Raw genomic sequence first — 14,435 nt, 5'->3', positions numbered from 1 at the left:
CTTCCATTTCCCTTGCTTGGTTTCTTTTGTATTCTTCCACCACCTTGCCGCAATTTCCTGTTCACTCCCGGTTCCTGTCCCTTTCTGGTTATCATCTCCGCAACCTGAACTATTATCCCCGCCACCTATTCTTGACCTTTCTTCCCTCCAAACTCCAAAATTCAAAACGAAGGCCCCAAGAGGCCCTAACCATCTATCTCAAGTGCTGTCGGCTCTCTTTTTGTTCCTGGCAGAGACTCTACTGTTATTTCTCGTTGTTGTGTTGATTCTTCTTCTTTCGATGTTGTTGATTCTGCCTCTAGTTGTGTTGGTCTTGAGTCATGCAAGGCGAATTTTGCTACACTTTTGCCTTCTTTTCCAAATGAAGGCCCCAACTCAGGTACTGCGACAATCGTTTCCTCACGGAAGCGATTATAATCTTCCAATGTCATCTCCTAGGCGCATGTGAGGGTTTCTGCCTTTTGGAGAAATTCAAGTGTTGATATGCAGTTCGGTTGATCGGGGTGGGTGTTCTGCAGGGTGCTCCATTGTGCTTCAACCTCATCACATACCTCCCGCAGAGTAATCACATGCTTACCGACCGGTGGCCTAATATCAAAAATTTTATGTCTTGTCTTATCGAGTTCCTCCTCAATTTGTTGTACCCTAGCCTTGAGGTAGTTTATCTCATCATCGATTTTCTTTACCTGGCCTTTGTCCCTACAAGTCTTGTTATCAGTGACGCGTTGTTGGAGTTGTTGGCAGAGTGGATATAGTGGCTATTTTTTCGTGGCCAAGCTCCCTGACCAATCATTGACTTGCTCCCTTAGCACATAACCATCCACCAAGGCATCAGTTAGCGAAGCTTTTAGCGCAATGGCCGTGTGGAGTTTCTGCTCGATCTCTGCGATGTAGCTTGTAGCTGGATTGGGTAGCGCTAGGCTTACCATATCTAAACTCTTCTTCAGCTCCTTGTTGGTGGCCACAAGTTCCATGCATGTTTTCTGAATACAGTCGCATCAGCCGACCAATGTGCAGGCTGAAAATTCCTCGGGCGCTTCAATAACTAAATCATCCATAGTTGGCTAGAGTGCTTGTAGCTTTAATTTCACCTGCTCGACCTGTGATTACAGTTTTTGGTTGGTATTTCAAAGTTGATCTCGCTCTGTCGTGATAGTCACAAGCTGGTGCTTCTGGTGCTCGTGCTCGGTGACCAGGTCATTATGGATCTATTCAGCCCTCTGAGTTGCATGTTGGAAAAATTCAAACAACTATGAAAATGACCAGTGCTAAAGGTTCTCGGGTTGCATTGTTGATGGGTCTGAGATGTTGCTTTGCAAGGGTTGGCCGCTAGCAATAGATTTTTCTGAGTGGCCTTGCTGGGAAGTTGCAGGCTGTGTGGTTTCAAGAGACTGAGGAATAGGAGGGATAATGATTGGCTCTGGAACAACGAGCAAATTTATTGGAAATGAGGCTTCAAACAGTTCAATCAGGGACACCCATGAGAAGAAGGGGTTTTCTTCTCATGCATGTGGTAGACCCTATTCAGTGGGAGATCCGCAAGATCGATTCTTATGGTGAAAGAAGACGGTGAGCAGTGTAGAGATAGAGACCAAGAAATTTAATGGTTAAAGCTTTTAGTTGTGGAAACTCAAGATGGAGGATCTGCTAGTGGATAAAGATCAGTGATCGCGGTAGATCCAGGTACTAAACCAACAATAATGTCAATTGAAGACTTGGAAAAGTTGGATTGGAAAGCAAAGAGCACAATACAATTATGTGTCTCGAATTCGGTATTGTTGAATTTATCAGGGGAAGCATCGGCAAAGGCTTTGTGGGACAAGTTAGGGACATTGTACCAATCTAAGTCTCTGGTGAATAAACTATTCCTACAGAAAATGTTGTATAACTTGAGGATGAAATATGGAGACTCGTTGGCAGAGCATATGAATGCCTTTAATATTGTGGTAAGCCAGTTACTATATGTTCATATTAAAATTTCACATGAAGATAGGTGCATCAGTTTGTTGTGTTCTCTACCAGATTCGTGGGCAATTGGGTTGTTGCAATATGTATCAATGCAACTGCCTTGCGATTTGATGAAATAGTCTCATCCTTGTTGTCAGAGGAGATGAGACGGAAAAATATGGAGGGCCAAAATGGTGATGCCTTGTATGTACGACGACATTCCCAAAACATTAACAAAAATAAGTCGTTGAGTGGGAGATTTAAATCTAGAAGGAGATCTAAATCTCCAGGAGAACCTGTAAATGTGTGATGGAAATGCAAAAAGGAAGGGCACTTCAAAAGGGACTGTAAATCTAAAGTTCCTGAGAAAGGAAAGGGATCTGATGATGCTCCTTCTGCAGATGCGAAAAAACCACCTCAGATGAAGGTGGGGATGTGTGCATGGATTCTTCTTCAAGTACACATGTAGATCATGAGTCATGGTTGATTGACTCAGGTGCATCCTTTCACTTCAATCCCCGTAGATAGTGGTTATGCGAGCATGAGAAATATGATGGTGATGATGTCTTCTTAGGGGATGACAGGAAGGCAAGAATCGTTGGTCATGGAAAAGTCAAGTTGAAGTTGCAAGGTAGAAGGATTAGAACACTTTCGAGTGTTCTGCATATCCGTGCATTGGTCAGAAATCTAATTTATGTAAGCAAGATGGATGTTGTAGGTGTAAAAAGAGTGTTCGAGAAATATACCTACAAGATGGTTCGGGGAGCACTGGTATTCATGCGGGGAGTTCAAACTGGAACTCTGTACAAGATTCAAGGTAGCATTGTTATCAATAGGTGCAATAGTTCTGTGGTTCCTGAAAGTGGAGCAGAAAATCTAGTGGTCTCGAGAGAAAATACCACGCCATGGCATCAAAGGCTTGGAAATATTGGAAAGAAGGGCCTTCAAATAATTCATGGTAAAGGTATGGTAGAACGTATGTCTAATAGCTCTCTAGATTTTGATTTCTGTGAAAATTGTGTGTATGGGAAGCAGAATTGGTCCACAAAAACATGGTATTTATAGGGTCCACACAAACATTGTCTTTGCACATGATGTGTCCCAACAACGTGCCAAACATAACTGCAAAGATACACTTCTTCATGTTTAGGTAGATTTGTAGTTGTCTGCACCGATCGAACATTACTCTAAGTAAGCTAGAATGCTTCTTCAACAGATTGTAAACTATCCAACCGTCCATGTATACCTCCAAGAACTGATGAATGTAGTCTCTGAAAACAGTAATAATAATTCGGGAGAACACAAAAGGCGCATTATTTAGGCTAGAAGGCATGATTTGGTATGCTTACGAGCCCCATTCTGTGGTGAACATTGTTTTCTTCTTGTCGTCCTCTGTTATTCGAACCTGATGGTATCCTGAGAACCCATTTGTGAAGGATTAGGCTTCATTCCCCGCAACATTATACAAGACCTCATCATTGAAAGGTGTGGGGAATGGGTCATGGATATAAGAATCGCTAAGGTTGTAGTACTATACACAAACCCTTATTTCCATAGCGGCCTTTTTGTTTTGGATGACTATTGGCCTGATCCATTCTGCTTCGTCTACTGGAAAGATGATTCCTGCATCCACCATTTTATCTATCTCCCTCTTGAAATTTTATTTTACTCTTGGGTTCAGCCTATACAGTCTATGGTTTAGCCTATATAGTTGTAAGGGTACTATCATTCAAGCTCATTCATAGTTCAAAAAATATATCATCATCTTCTATATTGTATTCATTGATGGTTACAGTGTAATGAATAATCTTTACTGGTATTATTTGTCCCTTCCATAAGGTAGTAGGACCTATAGTAATCAATACACTGCGTAGTATTAATCACGACATGGGAATTAAAAATCAAACCTAAACCTTGAAGGAAAATGTTATAATATATTTCTCCTCGAGTGCGTTAAATCTTGGGAATGTTTTTTGGTAGCAATGAACAATTTTAAAATATTATTTGGCCTCTTCCCGAGGCGGAGAACCGCAAAAATTAGGACTAGGAAGCATATTTGTGAGGAAATTGCTTTCATAATGAAGAATTGCTAGCATCCTCTAAAATTACTTGCTTAACATTAATTTTTTAGTCTAATAGAAACACTTGGTATTGCCATTTTTTTGGTATTGTTAATGAGTCTTGCCACAATTCCCTAAACCATTTGCTACAGAATTGCCTAATTGCTCTGCCTTCCACCTCGATGATCATTTATGCTTGCTTTATGTGCTTTCCCTTTGGCTTTCAAATTTGGTTAACTTTGCTTCTGCTCCTTTCTCAAATGTTATTCTTCACTTGATGGTCAGGTTATCTATGAAATTGAGGATATGGCAAGTAAAAGTAGTGTGAGAACGAGCATCTATAAAATTTAGGAGATGGAAAGTGGAAGCACCATGGGCAAGGGAATCAAGAGATGCAAAAATTCTAGGAGCATCTAATATTCTAATTCCATTTAATCATGCTGATATGCTTTTACTTGGGAAATCTTACATGGCATAAAAAAGAGGAATTCCCTTGTAGAGTCTACTAATTAGTAACCGGTGATGTTTTAACAATGAATAATACATGTGACGTAAGGTAGAGATGATTTCATGACTATCTGTGAGTACCCATTTTTCGAGACTATTTGTTACTATTTGTTCATACCATCATATTGAATGATCACGGTTGGTTAATTTTTGAGGAGGAGAAAATAGGTTTTCCTAGACTAAAGCTAGAAGGGATGGAGGCTACTTCCTAAATGGGATGGAAGTACAAATTGATAGGTGCAAAGGTAGGAATAATGTCATATCCCTTTTGAAATTTTATGAGTAGAGAAAGTGTGTAGTGCCACAACACCACTCCCTACCACAAATGCCTCAACAACTCCACAAGGCAAGGCAAGCCTGTATCCCCCAACATAAGTTACAAATAAAAGAAGTTGCTATGGATCTCATCAATCTCTATTTCTTGAAAAAGTGAAGATAATGACCGTATGGAGACATGTCACTTTATGTTGATATTTCAATTAGAAAGTTATTACTTTCTATTGTTTCTTATCTATTAATTCTATACTTTTCATTTAAAATTAATATCTTGACTTTATGCTTTGGGATAAATACATTTGCTTCCCTAACCATGGTTACCATGGCTATTTTCTATGTTGGGTGAGAGGGTAGCCATAACATTGTTGTTCACGGCATGGTGTTGCCTATAATTTTCTAAATAATGATATTATGAGTGTGATAAAATGCAAAACACTATGGTTTATAGACTATGCTTAATATCTTTGTTGTACAATTTCTATTTGAAGTGTAAATTATTACGAGCAATATATATAAATGTAAAAAAAATTAATATTTTATTTAAATATAAAACAAACCATTTTCTAAATTTAAGAATCGAGGTTTAATATCTTTGTTGTACAATTTATATTTGAAATGTAAATTATTGTACACAATATATATAAATATACAAAATTTATTTTTTTATTAAAATATAAAACAAACCATCTTCTAAATTTAAGAATCAATAACTTCATGGTAAAAAAGTTATCAAGGAAATAAAGAAACGCTTGAAAAATTAGTAACTAAAGATAAACCTAAGAAATTAATTCCACTTAAAGCAAAAGAAACTGCATATTAATTCCACATAAAGCAAAAAAAACACTAAATTTTTTATTTTATTTTATGGAAATGAAAATAATGAGAATGGTATACGATAGGGATTTCCGTAAATCACATGATCAACCATTTGTGGACAAATGATAGGGGTTGACAAAAGATTGATGATGTCATTTACACATAAACCTCTATCGTATGCTTATTATGGATCACAGAGGGCTCAATTCAACAATAACAATGGTGCTGTGTGAAATTCATATACCATCGATATTAAACTAAATGCTTCTACTCAGAGAAAGTAATAATGACAACAGAATAGCATTATTTTAAATTACATTTAAAAGCAGGCATATAATGACCAAAGTCGGCTCTTCAATATTTTTTGGTATATACACTAAGGGACATCACTCTAAATATCAGCTAAGCAAAGATTGATTTTGTACAAAAAAGTGAAGCAAACAGAGCATTTTGTTTCTGTCGATTCCGAGAGGCTGTGAAAATAAAAATTCTCAGACTCCGATCTACTCGGTCTCCATCAATATGGCAGTTTACAATGATAACGAGATATATGACAACGAAAGCGATGAAAGGTAAAACGAAGGGGTTGATGAAGATGAAGAATTGAGATGTGAAAGCATGGTGGAAATAGCACGAAGTCGTCATGATAACAATAAAAGACGTATGAAATATATGGTTTTAAGTCTGAATGACATCCGTGAGCATCAGCACAATGCTACAAAAAGCGTTTCCACTGTGTTGGTTATCTCTGAAGCCGAGGCAACGTTTCTTTTACGTCACTTCAATTGGAATTCTATTAATGCCAACGAACAATGGTTTGCAAGTGAGGAGAAACTGAGGAATGGTGTGGTCCTATTGTTTCAACCTGAAGATAGTCGGATTAATGCACAAGTAGGGTGCGCGTGAAGAATCAATTATTATTAGAACCATCTGTCACTTATTATTAAGTAGTGCAAGAGGGCCGCTGGACTCGAATTAATTTTTCTCATATTTTTCCATATCTCTGTTGGTTCTAGCAGAATAAGGATCTTGGACGTTTGTGGCAACCAAATCCTTTAGATTGATTATCTAGTCAATATTAATGTCTCTTATTAATATTTGATGAATATTTATTTTAATAAAATGTGATTTATACTTATATTTAATGTGTGATTTTACCTAGGGTTAATCTTTGTTTTCAGTGGAACTTCATAGCTAGAAGCAAAGAGTTTAACTTGGAGCTTAAATCGTAATGCAAGGTTCAATTTTCATGAAGTCCTACTTTTGATGTATCTATGCAACATGTGGACTTGTCTTGTGACATGTGTATAGATAAGTGGATTAAAGCACATCTCCATGTCTAAGTAGTTCTTTTCCCTGGAAGATTAATTTTTATTATCTCTATCATATTACTCATGTATATCTTCATTCGAACATAATAAGGATCTTTGTTCAGGGCACCCAAATCCTTGTGATTGATTACTAGTTCAATATTATTGTAAGTTTGTAATATTTATTTTAATAAAAAAGTGATGATTTATATTTATATTTTATGTGTGATTTCATTTATGGAGGTTATATTAAATGGTCTTATGACATGCATGTATAAGTTTAATAAATTACATTATATCTTTGTCAATTTAATGTTTGAAGGGGTTGGAATCTATAGTGGGAAGCAACAAGTTCTTCATAGTTAGGCAAGGTTCAATTCTGGCTTAGCTTTGATGTTACTAGTTATTCAACATGTTTTTAGCACCTAGAGAGACTAGATAAAAATTGGTTTGTAATGCTTGCATAGATAATTGGATTAAATCTCATTCATGTGTCCTTTTAAAGCAACTCTTCCAGTGTAGAATGGCTAGTGACTTGGTGTTTTTTTAATCCACTCCTCCTATAAATGTCAACCATATAATTTAATTATCTTTTTCCATGGAAATGGTATATATGGGCACCTAGAAATTTCACAATTTCAAGCCTTCACTAGGCATATATTGGAACCTAAAGATTTTAGTGAAATTGTGTTTTTTTGAAATGACCATTGCATAATACATAGAATAGTATCATACTCACCTCTACTGGAAGACAGTTTGGTTGTTTTTTCCTACTTACATCTAAGCACAAAACATCACCTGAATAAACTAAAGGAGAGTGTTTTGCATTCACAAAGTAATCGAACACTATCATCTCCACTATTTGGGGAGGCTCACTTTCACATTTTCCTTCAGCTCTAACTTTCATTGGAAAACTTCATATAGGAAGGCCCTAAATTATCTAGCCAAAAGAGAAACAAATAGCATTGATGAAAATAACAAATATAACATGTTAATCCATAAGCAATAGAAAAATAGCTAGAATAGAGCACAAGGAATTATACAACTATTCTTTGCAGATTTTATCACTTAAACCAGAGATCTAAAATTGCATATTTCTGTGTATTTTTTTAATTCTTATTCCTTTCATATATTGTTTTTCCTACCAGAGAATAGAATTTCACAAGTCCTTAAAAATACCATATGAAGGTAATCTAAGATTTTACTTATTTTTTTTTGCATTTACCTTAGTCTCAAAAAAATATGTAAAAACAAATAAATTTGAGGAGAAAAATCATCTCACTTGGTGCCAAGTAATCCATCTTGTAACATGCCTTGGTGAAAGTTGTGTTTTACCACCTAGAGTTCATCCCAAAACCTTAGCACTAACCATTGTTTCCAAATAAAAAGACAAACAACATCGTGGTGGACTATGACTGCCTATCATACCTAAAAACAAAGGAGTGCACAACCTATATTAATTCAAATTACCTAAAGGCAACCTTAGTAAGGACATTCAATTTCACATAACTTGATTCTATTTTATGATTAAAAACATACTTGATAATTTTTCATAGAGTCACACACTCTAAAGCCCCCAATTACTATCGTTTGTTTCACATTGCTCCTTAAATTAAAATAGATTTCATTTTGTTAAGGCCTGTACCACCTAAATTCCATGAGTTTCATAGTGATGAGCCTCAATCCAAGACTTAATCTGCATGAGAAAACTAACCAACCTTTTTTTAGGGTGGAGTGAAATGTTATTAGGTAGGGAGGAGCTCTTACAGGATATCTTTTTTGGAATCATGCGAGGATGTCTCCAAAGTGAATGCCACCACTTGAGAAGCACTCATTTTATTCACATTGATGGTAGCTTTACACACCCATCCATATATGAGATAGATAACTCTATTCTAGGTAGAATTATAGGCTCTTTGCATTGCCTCGAGGTGTAAATAAAGAAAGAGACACAGAGAATCATATAATTTGGATGTAGAGAAAAGAGAGAAGCACAATTGGATTTTAGAGAAAGAAGTGAAGGAAATGACACTCATTGTGTGCATTTGTGTTGCTTTTATTGTCATTTTTTCAGTGGAAATATGATGGGATTTCAACTTCAAAGGATAACTACGTTATAGAATGTGGATCAAAATGCAACATCACAGAGGGTAGAAATATCTTTAATGCATATACCCCCTCGTGAAAAGAACAAATTTAAAACAAAATCTCTTACAAATATTAAAACAATGAACCATGTGGAGATATATATAGTCTAACATCTAGTCCTTTCACATTATTTACAATTCCAGAGCTTCAAATATGTTGGAATGAGTTGTACAAATATACCTTAATAGATATCCTTAACAGAGTTTCTTCAGAAACCATTGTTCCAAATAATTACTTAGCTAAGTGACTAGGGGCCTGAAGTTAACTTGGGCTCCTTGTCGTACTCACTTCCTCCTCTCCTTTGCTTGGATATGATCTATGTCTTGGCTCTATCTATTGAATCTAATCTACTGAATTTTCTTTCCTCTTTAAGGCTTAAATTTTCCTCAAAACATGCCTTACCGAAAAAGGAAACTAGTTTGCATGCAGTGGGTTTTCCATGCAATTTTATTTTGGTACAAGAGTTGACAGGACTTTGCATGAGTTTTGGATTCAAAGCCGTGAAATGGAGGAGAAACCATGAAAAAAATCTTGCATAGGACCATTGTAAGAAACAAATCTTTTATGAAAAACTATTTTTTCACCAATAAAATGAGAATTAAAGGATAACTACCTTATAGACTGCAGATCAAAATGCAACATCACATTGGTGGAAATATCTTCAACGCAGATACCCCTCCTAAAAAGAACAAATTTAAAACAAAATCGCATACAAATATCAAAACAATGAACCACATGGAGATATATAAAGGCTAACGTCTAAAACAGTGAACCACATGGGGATATATAAAGGCTAAGGTCTAGTCCTTTCACATTCATTACAATTCCACAGCTTCAAATATGGTGGAATCAATTGTACAAATCTACATGAATAATATTTACATAGATTTCCTTAACACAATTTCTTTAGAAGTGATTGTTCCAAATAATTAGGTAATTCATGAATGAATAAAGAATACCAAATAAGCCTTTTATGAAATAATTCTCTATTTGGGAAACTAAATATATAGAGGGCACCTTTTTACAATGATGTTTTTCGGACACAATTTGGCACCATAACCTAAATTTAAATTTACTCCCCTAAGTAAGACACTGTTATTTGTGGAATTTGTTCCCATTATCATGGCCAAATAATACAGTCAAGAATAAATATTGCTTCCATATACATAGAGTCATGTTACCATGGAAGTAATGGAATATGGAAAAAATATCAACCAACAATGGAGAACCCTGTTGAAAATTATTAATTAACTGGGAAAACAAAGGGATGGCTCATGCCAATAATTTGAAAAATGAATGGACAATGTATCTTGATATAGAAAGAATGAATAATAGACTAGCTTAGTAGAGCGAACTTGTACGACGTGCCACATGTCATGGTTTCTACCTTCATCTCTGAAAATGATACCCAACAAACTAGAGTCTGTCCTCTTTCTGTCACTTCCTACAAAATTGGAATCTGATGGTCAAAGAGAAAGTTATGACTATTTTCCCAAGCTGACATATTTGAGATCGAATTCAGGAGCCTCCAAACACCCTAACTTCCTCAGTTTGTATCTTTTAAACTATAGCGAGAAAAGATCTGAAATTTTGTCACGAGGTTTATCATGATTTTGGATCAAATGGGTTTTAATTTCAGCTTCTGTAGCTTCTTAGAAACAAAATGTATAGCAAAAACTCCACGATGACCTGTTTGAAGCAGCAAAACCCTAGAACCCAAAGCTCTCATACCAATTTTTATGAAACAAGCTCACAAAAATAGAAGAGATAGATCAACGACTTCAAAAGTAGTCTCTTCGAGGGGGAAACATCCTTTACATTACATAAAATGAACATGTTAATCTAGGTTGTCATTGATGTCAATATAGCAGTGTTTGTGATTGCAAATTCTTTGATACATGATAGCCCATTGATGCCCATTGATCATAATGCTAATAGTGATGAAAGTTTGATATATAATGATATGATGAGATGGAGGACCCAAGTGGATTGAACAGCAGGAGGTCAATTGAACAACGATTGAACAACAAATGATGCAGGAGGTCAATTGAACAGCAATTAAATAACAGGAGGTCAATTGAACAACAATTGAATAGCAATTGAATAGCAATTGAACAACAATTGAACAACAAATGATGCAGTAGATCCAGTAAATCAATAGGATCAAGAAGCCAAAGAATAAGAGGAAGAGTTCATCAGAAGCCATCAAGGAAGCAGGTTATCGCATATGTCGAAGGGTAAGTGTTATCAAAGCAACAACGATATCAAACGAGAAAAGAAAAAAACATCAGAGGAGCCATATCAGAAGTATCGCATGTAAGATATGCCCAAGAAGAACCGATATGAAGAAAACAGTGGAGGAGCATAAACAGAGTTATCGGAGGTCACAGGAAGATAAGCCACAGGAGAAACAGCTATCGGAAGAGTGAAAGAGTGAAGAGCGGTCACAGCAGCAACAGCTATTAGAAGAGCGGAGGTTAGGAGTGTACGGATGTTTTGATCGTGGCCAAAGGCCCGCACTAAATCCTAGCCGTCGATCTCATTTTCAAATGCTTACATCACAGTCAATGGCTGGGGTTAGGCTTGTCCTTAAACCATGTGCTAGTTGAAGACCCACAGACCGTGGATTTTAGGACCTCATATATCCAATGGATATCGGGTCATAAAGTGATCAGACGTTAATCTTAAAACGGGTGCAAACTTTTATAGATCAAGGATTTATAATCCTTATCAGTTCCGTAAGGGTGGTTAAGCATCGTGAAAGTTCCCCGGCCGATATTGTTGTGAACCATTGGATCCAACACACCTTGATCAAACGATGGAGGATCGACGATTGGGTTTGTTGATTGGGTGGATCAACAACCGTTGGATTAATGATGAGATCAATGGTGGAGAATTAATCCGATAAGACTTGGGACTGAGTGGACCCGAGAATTTTATGGACACATGTTTATTTTATATGGGGCGCGGTCTTGTGCATTCACGTGGGACCAACGTTCATTTGCGGGATTAAAGGAATAACTCCATTTTTTCAGGAAGCAGCGATCGCGATTAAAGGTGATGACGTGGCATGTGGGACCTCCATATGGGTAACATATCTCGGGCATCTATCATGAAGAAGAGGTAACAGTTCACAACTCATGAACTTGAAGGAACAGAGGAATCCGGAAGGTCAGGCGAATGAAAGAAGAAGTCGAAAGGTCGAGAAGCCAAAGGTCTGACAGACGATGAAGGTACAAAGGAAGCTAAAGATCGAGTGAGAGAGATGTAAGTAGAAGGATAGAAGTAAGCTGTAGGTCCAGCAGGACAAAAGGAAGCCGAAGTTCCAGCAGGACAGAAGGAAGTCGAAGGTCCAGCAGGACAGGAGGAAGCCGAAGGACGAGGAAATTTTGTTGATTGGGTTAATCTTTGAAAGGCTTGGACCTTTGATAAATAAATCAAGTATATAACGCAACCTGAAGAACAATTCTGTGAAGGGGAAAAATAAAGTTTCATCTAACATTGTTTGAAGGGAGCAGTAGCCAACACTGACATTGAAGTGTTTGTGAGTCTGGTTCTGGGAAGTAAGAGATCACGATAGCAAGAACAGCGAGAAGCAGTCACGCTTGAAAAAATTACCACAACAGTAAAGAACATAGGTTTGAAAACAGATAATGACTTTTGTGCATACATTGAGGCTTAACACAAATATCTTGTTGGAAAGCTTCAACAAATCTGGGAAACATTATTGGAGATCATTCTGCCTATTTGAAATCGTCATGAGGTAACTTTGCAAACTTTGTTAGGGCAAGTTGTGAAGACTCCTTCATATGAAGACAGGTTGTCATTGATGTAGCAGTAAAGGTGTAGATAGACAAAATTCAGTGAAGAAGTTGTTGGGAGCAGAGAATTACTATCAAACATATCTAGACAAAATATAGGAGTGGGTTGGAGCCCAGAGGGTTGGTGCCCTGAAGGTTGGAGCCTCAAATAAACAAAGTTGGTGCCTTGACAAGGTAGGGTTGGAGCCCTTGGGGCTGGTGCCTCAGAATTGGAAGGATTGGTGTCCTTGGAGTTGGTGCTCCTAAACACAAGGTCATGCCTTGAGAAGATAGGGTTGGTACCCTAGAGGTTGGAACCTCACAAAAGACCAAGTTGGTGCTTGGAAACATATTGGAGCCTTATATATATTATACTAGATTTATTGTCAAGATTATATTAATAAAAGCATTTATTCCTATTGTTCATTTTGTGTTCTAAATATAAATGATTTAACTGGTAAAAATAACAAATGAAAAGGAATACTGATTCACCCCCTCCCCCTCAATATTTCCAATAGAACAATTCTTGTATGATACAAATGACAAGACCTCCTTTCTATATATAGGAGTCTAAGTGGTCACAATATAATGAGAGCCAACATAACAATAATAATGTAAGGGCACAACAATAACAATAGTGGGTTTCTTTGGGGCACAATAATAACAATATGGGGACAACACGGGCACAACAATAACAATAAGGGTTACAATGACAAAAATAATAAGGGAATACACTAGTATTATAGGGACCTAACAAATCCCATATATTTATTAGGATATTCATTCCGACAAAGCATTGTATTTAATGGCGTTTCGATATCTTGAATATACAAAGTAAAAAAGGGAGAGGAGAAAACTTCAAAATGCACATGTTAACTTCAGTTATATTTCAAATCGCTTAAAGAAGGAACAACCTCTCTTGTTCTCAATAAATCATGATGCCTCTTCCACCTGTACTACAAGTATTCAATAAATGCTTCAAGCATACCTTTAAGGAAATAAAATAAAGATTGAGGAAGAGAAAGGCTTCCTCCACAACGAGGTGATGCAAACAACTTCATCGTGGTATTAAACAAGTCTGCTGGTGATGCTTGCATCTCCTTGAGGTGACTCTGTTGGGTTACTGAATAGACTCGCTCACAGCAGAGTAACACGAGGGAATGTGTTTAACCCATATTATCAAAAGCTTGGTATACTTGTCATCTTTTTCCCCTAACAAAACACTTGAGGTGTGCCTAGACTTATGTTGATGTGTTTCAAGCTAAGAAAAAAATAGAAGAGGTTATTCCTTTAATCGAGATAAGTGATGTTTAGGTTAACTTATTACTTGATGTTCGCATATTAAATCTATTCATAATTATGTTTTAATATGCTCATTTAATTTTTTAGACAATCAGCTACAAGAAAATAATTTTGATGTCCATGAATGTACGAAACTGAGTCACCCCTCAAGTTTTCATCAAAATATACTCACCTCATTCAATAAATGCTTTTGGGGACCAAAATCCTCCCAAAATGGGGGTGTATGATTCGGATTCGATGAGTATCTTCTTTTTCATCCATCTTTATGC

Source organism: Pinus tabuliformis, chromosome 4_2 (genome assembly GCF_031772625.1).
Source record: "Pinus tabuliformis cultivar Carrire ecotype Pingquan chromosome 4_2, CPIR1, whole genome shotgun sequence".
Classification (NCBI taxonomy): domain Eukaryota; kingdom Viridiplantae; phylum Streptophyta; class Pinopsida; order Pinales; family Pinaceae; genus Pinus; species Pinus tabuliformis.
This window is presented reverse-complemented; position numbering follows the sequence as displayed.